The 21104-nt window shown below is 34.9% G+C and overlaps 1 pseudogene; it reads right to left on the reverse strand.

Annotated features, from left to right (window-relative positions):
• Positions 1 to 3926: 3926 nt before the first annotated feature.
• Positions 3927 to 4840, reverse strand: LOC149224534 (protein trichome birefringence-like 24; annotated as a pseudogene).
• Positions 4841 to 21104: the final 16264 nt, after the last annotated feature.

Here is a 21104-nt window from a genome sequence, read left to right on the forward strand (position 1 = left end):
AAGTGATAGAGATCCCATTTTCACTGGAAATTTTTGGACAGAATTATTTTCTTGTCTTGGTACTCAGTTAGCTCATAGCTCATCTTATCATCCTCAATCTGATGGGCAAACTGAGATAGTAAACAAATGTTTGGAAGGATATCTTCGTTGCTTTGTATCTGATAAACAGACACAATGGGTCAAATGGTTGCCTCTGGCTGAATGGTGGTATAACACTTCCTTCCATACAACAACAAAAATGACCCCATTTATGGCACTTTATGGGTACCAACCACCATCAATCACATCATATTTAAGAGAAAATTCTAAGGTTCAGGTAGTGGAACACCACATCGAACATCAACAACAAGTCCTCCAACTCTTAAAGGATAACCTCGTGTTGGCACAAAATAGAATGAAACAACAGGCAGATCAACATCGCAGTGAAAGAAGTTTTGATGTAGGTGATTGGGTATTCCTACGGCTACAACCATATAAGCAAATGTCCCTAAAGCAAGCTAAGAAGGATAATAAATTATCACCAAAGTATTATGGTCCGTACAAGGTGTTGGAAAAGATTGGTACTATGGCATACAAATTGGAGCTTCCTGCAGCTTCTCGATTGCACCCAGTTTTCCATGTTTCATGTTTAAAGAAGGTTATAGGCAAAAAGCTCCCAGTTCAAACAATATTTCCAGAACTTGACGAGGAAGGAAAAATTATATTGGAACCGGAAGCAGTCATAGAAACAAGAACTCGACAGCTACGAAATCGATCAATTTCAGAGTATCTTATCAAGTGGAAGAACTTATCCGCTGAAGATTCCACATGGGAGGATGAGAATTTTATGTAGAAGTATCCAGAACTGCTCAAGCGTTGAGGACAACACTTTTTTGAAGGAGAGGGGCATGTTGGGTCCCTATAATACTAGTGATTACCCTATTACTATTGTAGTTATACCCCTTATTTATATTGTTGTGCCCCTATTACCCCCATATTGTTATTTATGTGCCCCTTAGAATCCCTCTATTGTTATTTTTGTGGCTTTATATTATTATTGTTAGGTCGGCTGGATTATATTGTGACTCCTTAGACTCCTATATATAGAAAGGAGGTTTTGTCATTTGTATCATCCAAGAATTGTTCATTTATGTAATGTAAAGGAGGTTGCCCCCTCGAAGAGGCTGAATTCTAAGGCGTGGATTTATCTTTTCTATATTTTCTTGAGCTGGTTTCATAACAGCATTCCATTCCGGGTGAAGAGGTACAGGGAACAGCAGAAAGGGGGTCCTCGAAAGAATTCAAAAGTGACGAAGCCACCACTCAATCCCATTACACTCATAGAAGGCAATATTGACTAAATCAAGGATGAAGTGTGTGACACCACTACAAAACGGTTGTAGTAGTTCGAACAACAACCCCTGCAGTCGCTAGGCACTATTCATAATGATCTGCACAAATTGCAAATCCAGACCAATAGGATCTAGGTCGCCACAAGGTATGTGATTACCGCACAGACGAGCCTGACACCAGGGACCAGTCAAGCTCCCGAGATGGTTAGGTCAGTGGATCTTCAGGCAGTCATTCTACCAGAAGGGTCCTTGAGTGCGGAATTGGCCGATGACAAGGTCATCGTGAGTACTCTGAAGAACATTGGCCTCAAACTTGCAACACTCCCCAATGAATATCTTCACACACTGCAAACATGTGTGACAATGGAGTTACGAGCACAGGAGCAACACACTCTGAGCCTAATAAGTCAATATTGGGTGAACAATGAGCAAATGTTTGTCGAAAAGATGGAGGCCCTGAAGGAAAAAGAGATGATCCATGCGCAAAGCACCTAGCTAGCGGCTGCGGTTGCAAAGGATTGCAAGATAGTGTCGAAGTTGCACATACCTAAGGAGGCACTGCTTGAGGCCAAGATCAGGAAACTTGCAGTGGTTGTCCACGATGCTAAGGTAGAGGTGGCTAGAGTTCAGTTCTAGCTTAATATGAAAATCACAGAACTAGAGCTTAAGTCACAACCTTTGACTCCACCAGAAGTTAGGGAACAACGTGAAACTGCCATCAAGGAAGGATTAGCCACTATGGATGTCATGATTGCTAATTGTACACATTTGTTTGAGCAAGCCATGGAAGTAGTGATGAGCTTACAGGAGGATCCCACAATTCAAATATTGAATACCCGGATCCGTGAGCTTCAGCAGCAGTACGATGAAGTAAGGGCGACAATGCACACCATTGCTACAGCACAGTGCCTCACCAAGCTACAGGATCCTAAGAAGCTCCTTACACAGGTGGAAGCAACATAGAAAAAGGAAGCAGTATTTAAGACCAGGTTAGAACCTTGGTTGGATGAAGCCTACCTAGTTTCATCCAACATACAAGAAAAATTGGTGAACTTGTAGACTACACAACAGAAGATCAAGCGAGTCGGTGAAGGAATAACAACAAAGCAGCTCGTAGAGAAAGTGAATTAGGTGTCCACATAGAGCGCGGTTGAAGTCGCAGTTGTACAGGTAGAGTTTAGGGATCTTCATAGCAAGATCACTGTGCCAACTGAGTGACTTGGGGGCAAGCGATGACCTTTGTGTTGGGGACCTATTGGGATAGGGTACCCTGGGGTCAGTTTTGTGAAAAAATCCCACATTTTGATGTAAAAAGTTGAAAATTCTCCACAAATTGTGGTTGCAAAGCGCGTAGCTAGTTAGGAGTCAAAAAGGGTTTTTACCCTTCCTTATGTAAAGTTGAGTCAGCTTTTGAGATCTGCCCATAGTTTGTGGACCATGGGATTGGATAAATAGGAGTGTCTTAGAGAGTCTAAGGCAAGAAAGTAAGAATTATATGGGTACAAATGAAGAAGTTTAGCGCAAAGATAGAAGTCTTAGAGGAGAGAAAGGATCTATAGCTGAGTTTGGAGAGGCCTAGAGTAGTCTCCGCAGCTGAGTGCGCGAACCCCTGTAGCTGAGTGCACAGAGAAATATTGAGTCTGTAAACATATAGTGAATATCAATAAAGAAGATTATTACATAAATTCCTATGTTTTGGCTCTTTACTTATGTTATGTATGATTGTGATATATGCTGAGATGAAATGATGTCTTTATAAAATAATGATGTATTACTTGATTCATCATATTATTAGAACACAATTAATGTTAAGTGATTAGGCAAAGATTATAACATTGTCTCTTAAAGTTATCGAACACTTAGGTGGATCTGAGTAAATACTCTTCTAGGGGTAATCTATGGTGCACGTAAGTAGCTAAATCACTTGTTTAGGGTACGCAAAAGCCAGTCGTAGACCTTCACAGAGGTCTAGAAGCTGATTCAAGGAAGTTACCACTGTAAGCCATAAGCGCTCAAAGATCTAAGCAAAGGTATATCTAGGTCGCATAAGAACATCACACTGATCTATGGGTGCAGAAACTTAGTTCCAGCATCCCCTCATACTGCTTTAGGTGAGACTTCAGTCCATGCACCTCGGATTGATGCTGAAAGGGCCAGTAGTGTAGGGATTTGTTTGGCACAACTAACTCTAAACCTGGGTTAGGACCCCCTAAGCCAACACCCTGCAAAGTCGAGTATCTGCCAGAATGTTATGAAACAAAATCATTGACAATTTTACCAATAGTTGTTTTCCACTGTAAACACCCATAAAAAGCTCTATGTTTTCTATCTGTATAACTTTGATAGCATATTACAATGACAATATAGCATTAATAAATTGTTTGAACCTTCTAAATATGAAATTCAACATGTGTTATAGGAACATGATAATCCTACATGCAACTTTCCATGAACATAATGAAATAATGGGCTCTTTGTAATTTAGCTCCTAATTCTACTTATGGAAAAAATAATGATGCACTAATGTTAAGGTAAAAACCATTTCAAATAGAATAAAGGAAAGGAAGCATGGATAACATTTATGAAAGGAAATCATTAAATATCCTTGCTCATTTGCAGTAAAATTTCATTCTATGTAACAATTGGGCAAGACAATCACCAATGCAGGTAGTCAATTGGAATAGGTTTATTATTTATTCTCTTTGACATAAAATCAAAGTCCCTTTATTTGTCTGGTTTCCCATCTGGCTTAAGTGGATTGCAGTATGTATGAACCAGCTTTTTGATTGGACCATTGGAGCTTCTTCCTTTGTTCCATACTTGAATTCATCCACAACTATCTTGTGCATCTCTTTCTCAACATTGTTGACATTTACCTCATCCTTTTTTAGGTAACTGTCCTATTGCATGTTCCTCTTGAGCCCCACTAGCTATTTTCAAAATGGTCTACTATGAATTTTTGCAAGAAGGCAATGCCTTTGAATCCTAATAATGAGTTGATCCCATTAAGTGCATCTTGAATAACATGTCTGAAGGAAAGATAGAAGCCCAATTTCTTGGATTTAATTTCTTAACACTTGTGACAACCGACCACCTCATATTTCATAACGTAGACACTTGAATTTAGAAACCAATGGCAAGAGGATAAAATGATGGCATTTGTATTTGGTAGCACAATCACCCACACTGGGTCTAAAACATTGAAATTAAGTTTGACTACTCCTTAAGGGTCACCCTTAAATTCTACCTCTATGTTTTTTACTAGATATGGTGACTAGAGTACCACTAATGTAAAGTTGTATGATACAAAATATCAGTGCACATTTACAATAGCTTCATCTTTATTTATAGTTTTAGGGTGTTCTACATGCACAGACTGAATACATTTTCAACTGGACATCAAAGACAACAAAACCATATGAATATAAATATAACAAAATTCATGTTTTGTAATGGGTTGTTTTGATGTTCAAACATACATGAGAAAGCATACACAATAGAGATTGCATATGATTATGATTTTCCTCTTCTTAGTCTATGCAAGAATCATTCTAATGGAGTACCTAAAAATGAAAAGAAGAATAGACAAAAAGTGTTAGAGATTTAATAATCACTTGCACAACCATAGATGTGATCAACTATATTACTGGATTCACCACACTAGGGTAGAAAAACCATTTCTGATCCAAACCAACAACATGAAATTACCAAATGGCACAAGAAACCACACAAAAAATGCATCATTTCCCCAAAAATAGAAAGCTAAAAAATAAGTAGAAATAGACATCAAAATTTGAAATCCAAACAATAAGTAGAGATAGACTCCAAAGACTGCAAGACTTCAAACTATGGGTTTAAGGATAGCTTGTAAACTTTCACTATTATGTTTATCTAAAGAAAATTGTAAGTATCAAGTTTTAGACTTTTCTTAGTTTGTAAATATTTACTTAAAGGTTTTCAAATTTGTGGCATATTTTGGATAAATTGACTGCAACTAATTACATGGAAAATTGACGAAAATTTTGAATTGTCTCAGATGATGACATGGCATCAACATGTACGAATTATGGCTAATGTGTTGTCCTTTATGGCAACCTACTTAATAAAGATGTCAAAAATATGATAACATGATGATTATGCAAATTGACACAAATTCTAGAGATGGTATGGAAAGAGAAACGACATTTCAGAGATAGATGAATGATAACGGTGATGTTTGAGAAAGTATAAGTGATTCCTGTGAAGAAAGGTTGCGTACATATGCAGATAATGTGAAGAAAATTTGTGTACATAATCCGCACCATGGTAATCTAGATATCAGGGGTCTTTACCATGGTATTGACCTTTAGTAATGGGAGCGAAAACATTTATTTGATCCTATCAAAGAATACTAACAACTTTACCAAGGGATTTTCCTAAGTTATTGGCTAATTTTAAAGCTATATAAGGAGATGGAGATCAAGGTGTTATGTGTGCAAGTAATGGGTTATACATGTGTGATCTGATTTGGAACAAGTGTGCATGAAGGAGCAAGGAGAAGAATTAGATCTGAAAGATTTGAAAGTATGTTGACATATATGCTTGATTGAATTACTTTTCAAAATAGACAATAATGATGAATTTATTATTATAAGGATTCTGTGATCTAAATGAATTATTCATAAGTCTGTAGCATTAATAGTAAAGGTTGCAGAAAGTGAAATTATGTTTGCAGCAAAAGTTTCAGATTTATACGCAAGTATGTTTTGGAAAAGTTCTGTATATACATGGATCTATCTCTGTAGGGTGATGTATATATCCTGCGAAATGTTTTTCAGTATGTGAATATTTGTACATAGGTGTTGTGCATGGTAATTGTGTACAAACATGGATATGCGTTGTGGAAGCAACGTATATGAACTAGGGTTTGAACTGATGCTTGAAGTTTATAGTTGATGATTTATGGTTTATTTACGATTGTCTATTGATGAAGTCTTAATCATGTTGGTATATGTTTGACAATGGTTATTAGGTTGGTTGTTCATGATTGGAATATCAGTTAGTAATGATTCTCTAGTTTGGTAATTTGTGATTGGTTCAGTGATCTGTGAATAACTCAGTACTTGATTCAGTGGTTATTTGAGTATTGCAGTGATTCATGATGCAGTAGTCAGTGATTTGAGATATGTACACAGTTCTTATGTAGAAGAAGCACATATATATGTTGGTTTTATTCTAAAGAATAACATATACAATTTGAATTTAATTCTGATAAGGATTGGCATGAACAACACTATGTTTCTATTATGAATAACAATATATGGTTTGGTTTACTGATGAATGGTTGTGCATTGGTAGGATTTGATTGTGATGGTGTATGTCTGATATGTAATGACTTGATATAGTTGCATTGGTTGATTGAGGTTTAGTGATTGGTTTGTAGGTGTTAACGTGATTCACTTGATTAAGTGATTATCTTTCATATTTAGTATTCAGCTTGGTTTCAGCTTAATGTTGGAAGTAGGTCTAGTTTGAAAATATGGTGAAAGGTGGCCTATAATATTGATGGTTTGAGTCAATTGGATCCAGTATGAAATATTATGAAACGTGGTCCATAAGAGGTGTTGAGGGTTGGATCCTTCAATGAGGGAGTCAGAGCTTCCTTCTAGTGGTAGCTGGTAAATTTGTGTAGGGGGTAGGTTCTCCCTTCTAGTAGGAGTCGGTAAACAATATTAGGGGGTTGTAGCTCCATTCTAGTTGGTGTTATAGAATGAGAGAAGGTTATAGCCTTCTGCAGGAGAGTATCTACATGATGGTAAGAGTTTGCGCCAATATAAGATTGTAAGATGTTTTCCTTTATAACAAAAGAAGAAGACAAAGATGACGACAATGGTGGTTTTCTCCCACATTGGATTTCCACCTAAAATCCTAGTGTTCATGTGTGTTTATGATATATGTGTTCTTTACTTCTCATGGTATTTTCTTAATGAATTAATAATGAAATAATGATGCACTGGTTAAATATGAAAAAGTGATGAAATATATGAAAAGTTAGTTAATTGGATATATGTTCTTTTCTTTCACTGAAGTTGTGTACATACACTAGTTACATGAATGACAGTAGCATATAGAAATCAAAATATGAAATGAAAATTTGAAGTGGATTTAAAAAATTGATTCACCCCCCCCCCCCCTAGTATTTTTCCTAACAAATGGTATCAGAGAAGTTTACTCCAGCAGAAGCATAACCACTTGAGAGTGGATCAGGGACAATGGGAAAGAAGCAAAAGAAGAAGGAAGCTCAAAGGAAGAAGTTAGTCCAAGAAAATTTTGAAAGAGATATGTTAGATGAAGTGATAATTACTAATGTCAGCGAATATTTAGCTACAGGAAAACCCCACTTTATGGTGATCAAGATTAGAAGAATCTAATGAAGATAGTGATGAAGAATCACCAGGTATTGATTATAGATTTCCATCTTATGTAGTCATGATGATAATGAATTAATTGATATTTCCCTCTTGGGTAAAAGTTAAGATAATCATTATGCAGAAAAATCATATTAAAAAATGGTGTCCCTAGAAGTAGAAATTAAAAGGCTCACAGATGAGAATAGAGATCATCAAAAGTTACTACAACTATTTGATGAAAGGGATTATACCTACAAAGAAGAGATCATCGAGTTAAAGAATCAGCTATAAGAAGGAAGAAGAATTGAAGGAATGAGGAATCGGTATAAGGAAAAGGAAGATCAATGTCAAAGACTAGAAGATGAAGTAGCACCATTAAGAAATAAAGTGAATTAAAAGGATACAACAACCGAAGAGTTTAAAGAAAGAATCATTCACTGTGAATGACTTGAATAAGAAATCATCTCTCTCAAATATGATCTTGAAAAATTCAAACAAATGATATGAGGAGATTCTTCAAGTATTTGAAGAACAAGAAAACAGGCTTAAGAAGGAAATCATTGAGTTGAGAACTCAATTGGAAAAGACTAGAGGTGAAAAAGAGGTTGAGGTAAGTATTCTAGAAGGTAAGTTAGCAGAAAAGGATAAGAAATTGAGATTTCAAGATAGCTCAAAGATATTGGACAATATTATTAGAAATCAAAGGTATCCCTCCATTAAATATGGTCTTGGCTTTCATGAAACTATAAAATGAGATTCTAGCTCACAGGGTCATGCAACGAACTTGAAGGATAAAGAGACAAAAAATAAGCAAGATCAACATCCAAGGAAATTTGATTTTCAAAGGAAATCATCTGCTCCCAATAATAGAAATATTAATCAATGATCTCCTCTCATAAATGATGTTGAATGTTTTACATGTCATAATTATGGACACATTGCAGCAAATTTCAAAAGAAAATTTTGATCTCAAGAAAATAGCCACTTCACAGGAATATCATTAGCTCCTAGATACTTAGGTGTCTTTAATGGACATTTCTTTGCTTGCAACATATTTGGTCACAAATATATTGATTGCAATGGGAGTAATATGAAACAGAAATATTATAATTCCTCTTCTCCCGTTTTTGGTCATATAAGATGTTATACTTGTAACAATTTTGGGCATGTAGCAAAAGAATGCAGGAACAATTCAATCAATCTCCATAGTCAACAAGGCAAGAAACTAGATAAAAATATTGTTACAGAAAGACCTGAGAAAGATGGATCCACCATCACTTCTCATAATAAGCAGAAAGAAGAAGAACAGATAACGTGTGTTCTTTCTCTTTGTTCATTTGAATATGAAGATGAATAGTACATACATAGCGGATTCTCTCATCACACAAGTTTAGATAAGGAAAAGTTTGAGTCTCTCAAGAAAAATAAAGATGGTAAGGTGATTCTTGAAAATAGTGCTCCAGAAAATGTTATGGGAAAAGGTAGAATCAAACATGAGAAGTATGAAAAAGAAGATGGCGTATTATTAGTTCAAGGTCTAAAGAAGAATATTCTAAGTCTCAGTCAAATAGCTAACAAAGGATGCATAATTGTATTTACATCAACTAAATGAAAAGTTATAGATGAAGAAACTGGAAATATTATAGCAAGAGGATACAGAAATCCAGATAAATTATATGTGCTAATAGAGAAGAATTGAGGCAAAAATAAGAGGTATAGTTCCTCCTCTTCTTTAGATTCAAAGTAAAAGAGGAGATGCCCTACTATAGTCCATTTCTCTTAAAGAATACTTCTAACTATGACTGCATAAGTGAATCAGAGGTACAAAACCTCATGAAGAGCAAGTGATGATTATTGTGTCCACATGATCACTAGTGTATCATATCAAGAGGAGTTATGCATGTGTATGTAGATTATGAGTCCCTATAATGTTTTGATATTTTGATAATGTTTATATTACTGACAGTGCATATGATGAAAAGGATGTGAACAAGAAATAAATAGGGCATGTTCAGGAGGAGCTGCAATTATGAAAAATCACTATAGTTTAATTTTTGTACATTGATAAAGTGAAGGAAAGCCACATATATACATGATTTCTGACTTAGACAGATTTGTATACATCTCATTGATGAATAAAGAGTGGCAAAGATTTAGGGGGAGCTTCCTATATCCACTCATTTCATGTTTGGTATTTTGACTCTGACATTGGTTTTATACAGTCATTTGGTTTAGGGGGGAGCAGCTACTATGCCCCTAATAGTTCCTTGTTGGCATTATGGTTTCTTGAGCATGTCTTGTTGCATATCATTGCTAATTTTTTATGTCGCCACTATTACTTCTGAAGATTTATATGCTGCTATTATGTCACTAGTTATCAATAATGCAGGGATTCCAAATGATGTTGAAGAGATTGATGCTACATTACCTTATCTTACATAGCTTCTTAATAATGAGGATGTTCATTCCGCTTCTATGATTACTGCTACCAGATGTTCATGTTGCAGATTCCTATATGGTGTATGGTGGATGTTGATGACTATTATGGTTTTTCTACCCCATTAACGAGGTCTTCAATTTTGGTTATAAGTGTCATATATGTCTCTTGATGTAAATTTCATGTAAAGACCCATGTTGTAAATCATTATAAAATTCAATCATATATGGGCTATTGAGGTCAAGTCCTTTATGTACGTAATCCCATTATTTTGGTAAATTGATGTAATGTTGAGTCAAATATGTAACCCCATTGTGTTGGGTGATTGATGTAATAATTAGTCACTAGTGATAGAAAGAGGTCATATTTGGTTGAGTCATAAAATCGTGTTCTTTTATTTTATATCTTTAAAGGTTCAACATATGGTAATTATGAAGTTTTCATATTCAACAAATAAAACCTACAATGATCCTCTCTACAAAGGGGGAGAGAATCCTTCATTCAACATTGGTCATCCCTTTTCCCTTGGTGTCAAAGGGGGAGAGAAGCTTGGTGATAAATATTGGTGTTTGTAGGTGATTACAAGTGATGACCAAACACCAAATTCATTGCCATCAAATCCAAAGGGGAAGATTGTTGGCATTATGGCTAATCTATTGTTCCTGATGGAAACCTACTTAATAAATATGTTAACAATATGATAACTATATGATTATGTATATTGATACAGATGCTACAAATGGTATGGAAAGAGAAATGGAAGGTCAAAGTCAAATGAATGATAAAGGTGATGTTTGGGAAAGTATATGCAAGTCCTATGAAGTAAGGTCGCATACATACATAGGTACTATGAAGAAAAGTTATGTACAGAATTCACACCATCATTGGTAATCTAGATACCAGGGGTCTTTACCATGGTATTGGCCCATAGTAATGGGAGCGAGAATGATTATTTGATCCTGTGAAAGAATACTAACAACATTACTAATGGATTTGCCTAAGGTATTGGCTAAGGATAAAGCTATATAAGGAGATGGATATCAATGTGTTACGTGTGCAAGTAATGGGTTATACATGTGTGATGTGATTTGAAACATGTGTGGAACATGGAGCAAGGAGAAGACTTAGATCTCAAAGATCTAAATGTCTGTTCACATATATGTTTGATTGAATTACTTGTCAAAGTAGCTAATACTGATGAATCTATTATTATAATGATGTTGTGACCTAAATGAATTATTTATAAGTCTCTAGTATTAACAGTAAAGGTTGTAGGAAGGCAAATTATGTTTGCAGCGAAATTTTCCAAATCTATACGCATGTATGTTTTGGAATAGCAGCACACATGTATAGATTTGTCTCTATAGGGTTGTATATATATTCGGCGAAATGTTTTTCAATATGTGAAGATTTTTATGTTGGTTTTTTGTATGGTAAGCACACACATATGTGGATATGCCTTCTGGAAGTAGTGTATACAAACTAGGGTTTGAATTGATTCTTGGTGTTTACAGTTGATGATGTTTGGTTTATTTGTTGTTGTATGCCAATGAAGTCTTGATCATTGTAACACTGTCCTCCCACATTTACCCAAGTTAATAGGCCCATTGGGGTAAACATGTGATGAGAGGCTACTGTGATCTGATTCAACTCCCCATGTACATTTAAGGAACTGGAATTGACAAAAAGCAACCAATTTGACCTCCTACACATGTTACAAAACCTTTAGGAGCAAACCAACCCTTCCCAGTCACCAACCCATGAGGTAACTTGACATTTTACTAGCCTAGAGCCTCATTCGCTCCCATGAAATTGGCATGCATATAACTAGGACCCTCCAATCTCTCCCAAAACAAGGGAATGTCAGTAACTAGGGACATTTTAAGCTAGTTCTAAGCCTATGACCCAAGATTTTGTGCCACGTTTTTAGGGCTAGGTCTCAGGCCACTGCCAAAAACTTCATGAGACTTCCATAAATGATATATAACATTGAAACAATCATAAAGATGAAAATAATTGAAAAAATACTTGCACTGACCCCTACTAGTCATGACAAGAACTTGCTTATTCCAATTCCTTTTTTTGTTGCTTGCAAACAGTCCCAACCACCTAAACCAGGCATTTCCATGCTTTCCTGTACCAAGCACATAATTTCCATTAGATTCAAAATAAATAGAAATAAATTCGCATCATACCTCATTGATAGCTCATCAACAAGGTACATCTACAATTATGTTTACTTCATGTCGCAATAAGTCATACTAGTTATTTGATCAAATCATCATGTATAAACATATCACATCTAGTTAGCTCAAAACACAACCATCATAATAAAAATCATAGATCACATGTAACCATCATAAACCTGAATCATAGATCACATGTAACCATCATAAACCTGAATCATAGATCACATGCATAATTAATACAAGAATAAAATATTGATACTTATCCTATAATCGATCCTTAGCTTCTACATCTATCATTTGTCCTTTCAGTATGCATACCAAATCAGTTTCCATACCCGACAAACACCCAATGCCTTCTATTCAACCACATACACATACACATAGTGCACATCACATGCATACCGTAACACCCCTCCCCTGTGTGATAAATTATTGTAAACCTAAGTGAGTTAAATCTAGATGTGATATCTCCCCTTGTGTGCTAAATGATTGTAAACCTAAGTTGAGGAAAGCTACGTGATATGTAATATGAAAATAAAATGTGTTATTAAATTAGATAATAAAATAAATCACTTGGAGGATGGAGAACCAAGAGAGAGCATATTCTTGCCAAATCCCATTGAGGAATGGGATAGAGATGAATATTTCATGATAAATCTTCTAGATGTGATTCTAGATAAGCGTGGATGGATTGGTAATCCATAGGATGGATGGGAGATAAAGGTCCATTGGACATAAAAGCATTGTGGGAAATAAAGGCAATATCTTATGAGGAAAATCCACGTGGGAGATAAAGACGAGCTTTTCCGAAAAAGACCTAGGAAAATGGAAAAATCCATAAAAGCGGGACACCTCTAATGGAAACTAAATCATGAAAGAGGGTATTAAATACCGAGTTCATCAATTAATTAAGGACAATTGATCCTTGGCAAGATCTTCGGTTCAGGGGGAATCAAAGGTGATTCATGGTTGGGTGGTGGTGCTCCTCCCTCCAAGTGAGGTTTTGGTTGGTGTCAGATGCGTGGAATATTTGGTATGATGATTCTTACTCTCTCTATCTCTGTTATAGTTCCAGTTTGTTTATGAGAATATTTTCTTAAGTCTATGTTATAGTTCAAGTTTTTTATGAGAAGAGTTTCTCAAGTCTCTGTTATAGTTCCAGTTTGTTTATGAGAAGAGTTTTTAAGTTTCTTTGTCATAAGAAGGTTTGAATGAATTACATATGCTTATGAATTAATAGATTTAATGGTGTTTCCCTCTAATATAATGAATATAGTATATGGTATAATAATAATGGAATATGGTATGCTTATAATTTCCTAAATTGGTAATTGCTTATGCAAGTAGAACAATTGCGGAAATAAATGCTTCTCATGGTATGACCAATGGTTCAATTATTTGTGTTTGCATGTTAATAAGATTGCCTCCACTTAGGCTAATTCTAGCTATTTATGCATGTGAATGAAAGGTTGGCTGATAACATATTGACTATGTGTACAAAACTATGATCATGTTGTACGACCATGATAGCTACAGTAAACTTAAATTAATATCCCTTAATGCTTGCAAGAGTTATTTCAGAGTTTTGTTCATTCCCTTTTTCCAAGTTGGGATTAAGATTAAGGGCTAATATAAGAGTGTGAAATATGGTTCATTAACTTGTTGGTATTCAATAGCTAGGATTTTGAGTATAGTTTCCTAGATTATTAGTGTGCATGTAATGATTTGGTTAACTCCACCTCTACATCCATTGAAATTTAACTAGATATAAAAGAAAATTTTAATTAATGGAGCCTAATAGCTATTTTTCTGGGGTAGGCCAAGGAAGTTTGTTACAAATGGTATTGGAGCTTCAAGTTCAATCTTTTTGGCCTATGGGCCAATCCACCTCTCTGGGATATGACAAAGTAGGAGAACCAAAACAGAAAAAATCACCCAAAATTTATAAAGGGTAAAGCCAAATTTTGAAACATAGAACATGTGTATAATACATTAATTTCTTGGAGGATACAAATTCCTAGAGGAGGAATCCCAAGATTTATATGATTATGGAAGTAACATTTATATAACTTTTCCAAGCAGTTAAAAGTGACGAGGGTTCTATGCATTCGAGGAGAAATGCGAACCTTGTAAATGAGTTAACATTGTGGCATCATGGGAAAATATTAAGAATTTTTTTACTTCTTTCCATCGTGGGTGAAGTTTAACTTAGAATATGTTCCTTGGTGTTAAAGGAAATTAGGATTCTTTGAGAATGAATCCAAATACTAATATGGTTATTGAGTGGTCAATAATATAAATTTCACTTGTATATAATATTTTCAATGAATATGGGCCTTATAAAATAAGGATTTAAATTGATTAAATTATGACATAATGGTGCAGGATGAATTAAAATTAAGGAAATATGGAAGCATTGACATTCGGGTATGCTAAAACCATTTCATATAAAATATGATGATAATATTAAAATATTTCATGCTACTCCGTTATGATGATGAGCGAAATTCTAATCCATTATGTCGAAATGTCTTCTCGTGCATGCATCATCTTAGCAGTTAGCAAGTCGGTAACGAGCTGGTAACGACCAAAACACAATCAGTGTAAAATATAATTTGAGTGCGCATAGTAAAAATATGTGTATGGGATAAATGGTGCGGACGAATAATCAACAAGGTGGTGGAAGGCTGTAAATAAGACCATGAAAGCCTGACCACGGATGGAATGATGCCATTAAAACATCATTGACTCGATTAGGTGTGAAAACTCCTTCTGCCTTCCAATTAAACAAGGTTGTGACTGCATGGAAAACAAATAAAATGATGAAAATGGTATCGTAAGGGTTGAACAAAGGAAGTCATAGGCTTCTACGCAAACTGTCAGACGTTGGTTGTTAAATTGTTTTACAATCGGGATAATTAGAACATATTCTTGTTGTGGGTGATATTACCCATGTGTAACACCCCTGTTTAATTAAATTTTTTTTTAATATCAAAAGAACGATGCACGCCAATGGGTAAGGCAACCACACCTTCTCAAATTGAGTGGAGAAAATCACATGGGTAAATGATGTTTTCTTTCTACCTTCTAGGTTGTTTTTACCACAGATGCGGAGGAAATCAAGCATTGGTCGAGTAAGGCACAAACTCACGGGTGGATGGTGATTATCCTTAGAAGTATTTTCCCTCATAGATTGATGGATTTATTCGATAAACACCATTATAACAAGGTAAAAGCAACGTTGCTACTAAAATTTACTTTTAAAATCTCGAAGCACTTGGTATTATAGGGTAGGGATAAACATTATCCTCCTTTGACTGTTCAGGATTATGCTTATCACTTGGGTAGTGATTTTTTGCATTTTGTAATTTGGCATGTGTTATTACTTTTACCCATAACTCAAGGATCAAGTCGGCCTACATGCTATATTGAGAACCTTTTATTTGAATCGAAAAAAGAAAGACACTTGTTATTCCATGCACTAGTTGTTACCATTCTTATAGGCGTCCTTCATAAGCACACAGTTACATTTTCCAGAGATTCTTGAATATTTCCATTAAGCGGACGAGGCCAGTTATTTCATCACACATTCGTATTACAATTCTTCTAGTCTGGAAAAAGAATTTGTTTTTACAGTAATTTGACCACTTCTGATAGGACTGTTGGATGACAAGGAAAAATGCAACCTCCAGAGTGAGTATAATAATGGCTTTACTTTGATTCCTGGGTCGGTGATCAGTTTAAAAAGCCTGAAGATTCTAAAGGTATTTTCGAACGAAGTGAATCTATTTTCCTTCAAAGGTTAGGGAATTCGAGGATTTGGAGCATCTGTAGGTGAAGGTGTGCTCCTCTGAACTAGGGGCCTTGCCATCTCTGGAAAAGTTTGTGGCTCTCAAGGTGTTGAAGCCCTGTGAAATACCACCGTGCCCTTTCTACCTTTAACCTTTCTAGTGAAATTTCAAGCTTGAGATCTCTCATAATAGAATGACATCGTTGGAATCTCTACAGTATTTTTCCACTGCTTAATCAACTTTGCGACAACTGGCAAAATCCTGTGGACGAGTGCGAGTCAGAAGAGGTCTTTGATTCAAATGTACTCTCCTGTCAATATCTATTGCTCCCATTTTCCCTGAAGCTTGATTTGCTCGATTTTGTGATTCCTGCTTCCACTTCTTTAGTGAATCACATATCAAATCGCCAAAATTTTGAATTAACCATTAATTCAAGTGAATGCACAATCAATAGATAACATTGGTGGGCTGAGAGTGTGGGAGGTAAAATGAAAATTTAAATGGACATAGAGGGAGCTTGGAATGTACCAACAACATTAAATACTATCCTCCCAATGTCCACGTCAACCAAATATGTGATTCTAACAATTTCTGACGACGATTTCAGACCAAATTATAAAGAAAACAAAAAGGTAAGGTGTTTAGATTAACATTTTTTGAAATGGATCATCAGAAAATTAAATTACGGACACCACAGGTGAAAGATGAATAACCATTATAAATTATAAAATCCTGAGGCTTATGTGTTTTCATCCATTTAAATCATGCGTAAGACGAGCATCATACAGAGAAATAAGAAATCTCCACAGCTGAAAGCAACATGCTTGTCGAATTAGTTTTTGGTGAAGTTGATGTTCTATGCTGACATTTGTTCAATACTCACACTCGCACTGTAAAGCTACTCATCTCGTGGGTTGCCTATGGAGCACATTTCCAGGGATAGTAGATGAAGGTCATCAAGAAAGAGAGAACCCCAGGAATTGTAATGGAGTCAGTACCTGTGTCAAATAGTGAAAGACCGATAACAAAACTACAAGTTATTATCTGTGTTGTGCTCATAGTGATACTATCTGGGAATATGTTATTAATTAGGTGGCAATTGCCCTTCTCTATTTTTCAGAATTACATGTGTAATTTTCAAATTGTTGTTGATTCAGAAAATGAAAAATTAATTAGACTATTTCGTTGCAACAGAGAGCATCGATCTTTGTACGATCTGAATCACCTCACATATTTGTGTTTGTGACGATACATTCATAGGAATTACAAAATAAGTCTCTGATCTTCACAAGATGATAGTGCCTCTATACGGAATTGAATGTAAATGGCTTTATAGCAATGAAATTAATATATGTGAATTTCCATCGCCATTCTGAATAGATTTCTGGTTGCGGTGGATTATCTGCTACAACATTATACAATATGAGGATGTTTGGATGGGGTAGGAAGGTGATCATGCCTGTGACAAGAAAGTGCATGAACATCTCATATTTTTTGGAGCATGAGATCAAGGTTAGATAAAGAAACTTATGAAGTATAGTTGCACAAGTAAGCAAGTGCAATCTGAAATGGTCAAGCATGTAAAACATGAAGAATTTGTTTCTATAAATGTTTGTGAGTAGGAATTAGAATTTTTTTTTAATAAAGCACGATGAATGAATTCATTAATTGTTTAATTGTGTATATCCAATTAGAATTGTTGAGGTATTCTTTGTGAGTAGGAATTTTTTTTTAATAAAGCACAATGAATGAGTTCATTAATGGTTTAATTGTATATTTCAAATTAGAATTGTTGAGGTACGTGCAACATAGATGTCAAAACTCTTTGGCAAGACTTGGAAATTCTACATGGAAAAAGTAGTTTGCATGCGGTTAAGAAAATAACTACTCAATGGAATTGTATAGAAGAGTTAAATCGTTATGATTTCTGAGGAAATTTTCTACCTGCAATTTTAGGTTATGTTGTTGGGTTGATTTTTCATGTAATTCTCTAAACTAGTCATGCTTGATCATGTGGAGATTGTGGTTTCAGAAGTAAAGGTAAAATACATATATATGCATGATAGAAACTAGATGTACATAAAAGGAAACTTGGGCAAAATTGGTATTACTTTTTAGATGATAGTTGTGTAGATGCATGGTTAAATAAAATTCCCCCTAATACATTAAAGGATGATTATATAAGGGAGAAAGTCCATGCTTGCATCATTGTTTTATTGTTGTGTATTGATACATATACCCATGTATTGTCATGGATTGTTTTGTATGTTGTTACCATAGTCCAGTTAAGTAGTCATTAAAATAAACATGTTGAAAGAGAATCATGCCTAATATCCATGCATAGTAATGAGTCATATGAATCTTCCATGTAAGTACTTCCTGTTGAATTCTAGTATTGATTCTGGATTCGTTAGTCAACCTTATGGTCTCTTACATGTTGAAAGAAAGTAAAATTCATTGCTCAATAATCATAAAGATGTTGGTTACCCCAATGCCTATTAATGGGGAGTATGTTCTATAGAAGGAAAGAGTGTGATTGACCTAATGATTATATTGGTAAAGTAGTGTGGAGTTGTTGTTATAGACTGTATGTTTTGTTGCTTAGATGTTGGACATAGTTGTGTTGAGCAAGGATTGATGGTTTATGACTTGTAGAATCAATGTTATGCTGCTAAGCAATGCTTATAAATATGCATAGCATGCAGAAATGTGGATTTTTCCTCCGTGTAGGGGATTTGAGTTGCTTGAACTATATTGAAGTTATTACATGTAGGAGTTGTTATGTGCCAATAATAAATAGGCAAGTATGCATGAAGAACTTATGACTATGTTTAAAAGTCAGGATGGACAAGGAAACTGAAGATTATTAGTCTTTACTGTCAGGAAAAAAAATCTTATAACTAAGTTTTTATAGCATGCAATGTGCCTCAATGAGCAAATGTCTTAAAAGTAATGCTATTAGATTTTCTTTAAGATTAATAACAAGTAATGGATATGGAAGGAAGATAGGATTACGTGAGGGGTACACTCCCACATGTTTCCTTCATATGTGAAAGAATCACATTTATTTTTCATAAAAATGGATTATGATAACACCAGAAGAGAAATTTACCATGGTTATTTGAGAATATGTGGTAATTGACTCGGGTTAAAGATTAAACTATGGTCACCATGTTAAAAAACAAAAGAAACAAAAAAAAACAAATTATAAAGGGTATAATTGCTATGAAGGTATTATACCATGGTAAAGGTTTTCGGGAAATAGTGTTATGATGATGAGAACAACTTATGGTACAAGACTATACAAATTTTCATTCAAATTAATCCTTTGATTAATGCATCTACATACAATGTGATTTGTTCTTTGGTTGGAAGAAAGTATGGTTAAGGGGAAATTTAACTTAAACAGATTTCTAGGACATATGCATCTTTCGATGGATATGCATAATAGAACATATAAGTATCCTTGAGTGCAAACCATAGTAATTGATGAAGTAGCACAAATGGTATGGACCACTGGGTCAATTAAATGGTATCTAACAATCTATTTAAATAGATTGATATCATATCAATTGAAATGCATAATTTGTATCAAGCAATTTTGAGAGGTCCTCTTATTGGATTGCATTGATAAGGTGCCTGGACAACATAATAAATGTTGCATAATTCAAACAAAAATGCATAAAATAGATAACTCATCTTTTGGTTAAGGGTGATTTAATGTTAAAGATGAGCTAACATGAAAGCACCCTGAGATCATAAACACTTACAACTAAAAGGGGTGTAGGATTGAAAGTAGTAAGAACTTTCATGTATGACTACACTGAATTATGCATGGCCAACAAGTTGTTGAGGCATAAAAAGGGCAATAATCAATCATACGAGATGAATTAATGATCTGGTGAATATCAAACTTCAAAAAGATATGAGCTAATAGTCTACTTTAGAACATTTAGCAAAAGGTATGAATAAGATGAAAGATGTGTGAATACCATACTATCCTACTAATATTGATCTACACTTGACATAAAACTTTCTTGGATTATAGAAATGAACCATGCTCATATAAATTCCTTGTCAACTGAGCACAATTGTTTCAATTTCTAAGAAAATATAAAGGCATGTTTGAAATGATACTAACATGGTAGAAAATATGTGGACAAGTTTTTGTTCATGCAGGTGATACCATGGGAATGGTATGATGGGCTGTAGCATAGATGGTACTATGTACAGCAGTACATACAATACCTGTATGACTACATATGTTACATGTTTGAAATATGATATGTATATCAGTGTGTATAATACACATTGTGTGTAGGTATGCATGAAGACATTGGGTAGATGTATGGCAGGACAACCAACTGGGTGGTTGCGTGGAAGAAGAAAAGAAAGAAGTGGTTCAAGGATAAGTAACCATGGTTAAGTATACATATGATTATGAAGAGAATTTATGATGAATATATATATTTTTATGTGAACTAATATGTTATGACATTGCACACATATTGATGTGGAAAATATGCTAACAGATGTGTTGTATGCAGAGAAACTGTAAAGAAGTAGGTGTTCAACAAAGAACATAAAGGCTTGGAAGAATGCCAGAAGCAAACATGCATTCTTCAGATAAAATGAAAAATGAGCAACATTTGCTTTAGTAATATTAAGTAACATATTATGATATGTATCATAGTTAAAATTTTGCATCTATAAATTCTCACAAATGGTTTGAAAACAATGTTACAGGTAGTTATGAAAGGAGAACACTCCTTGAGACTGATGTAGCTATGGAAGAGGAGCACTCTTTGTGACAAATGTAGCTATGGAAGAGGAACACTCTTGGTGACCAATGTAGCTATGGAAGAGGAGCACTCCTTGTGACCGATGTACATTGGGAAAATTGCAGCAGATGGCAGAGCCATGAGAGCTGTTGGTTTAGAAATCGGCTACCTGTGAACAAGGACATG

Source organism: Pinus tabuliformis, chromosome Q (assembly GCF_031772625.1).
Source record: "Pinus tabuliformis cultivar Carrire ecotype Pingquan chromosome Q, CPIR1, whole genome shotgun sequence".
NCBI lineage: Eukaryota > Viridiplantae > Streptophyta > Pinopsida > Pinales > Pinaceae > Pinus > Pinus tabuliformis.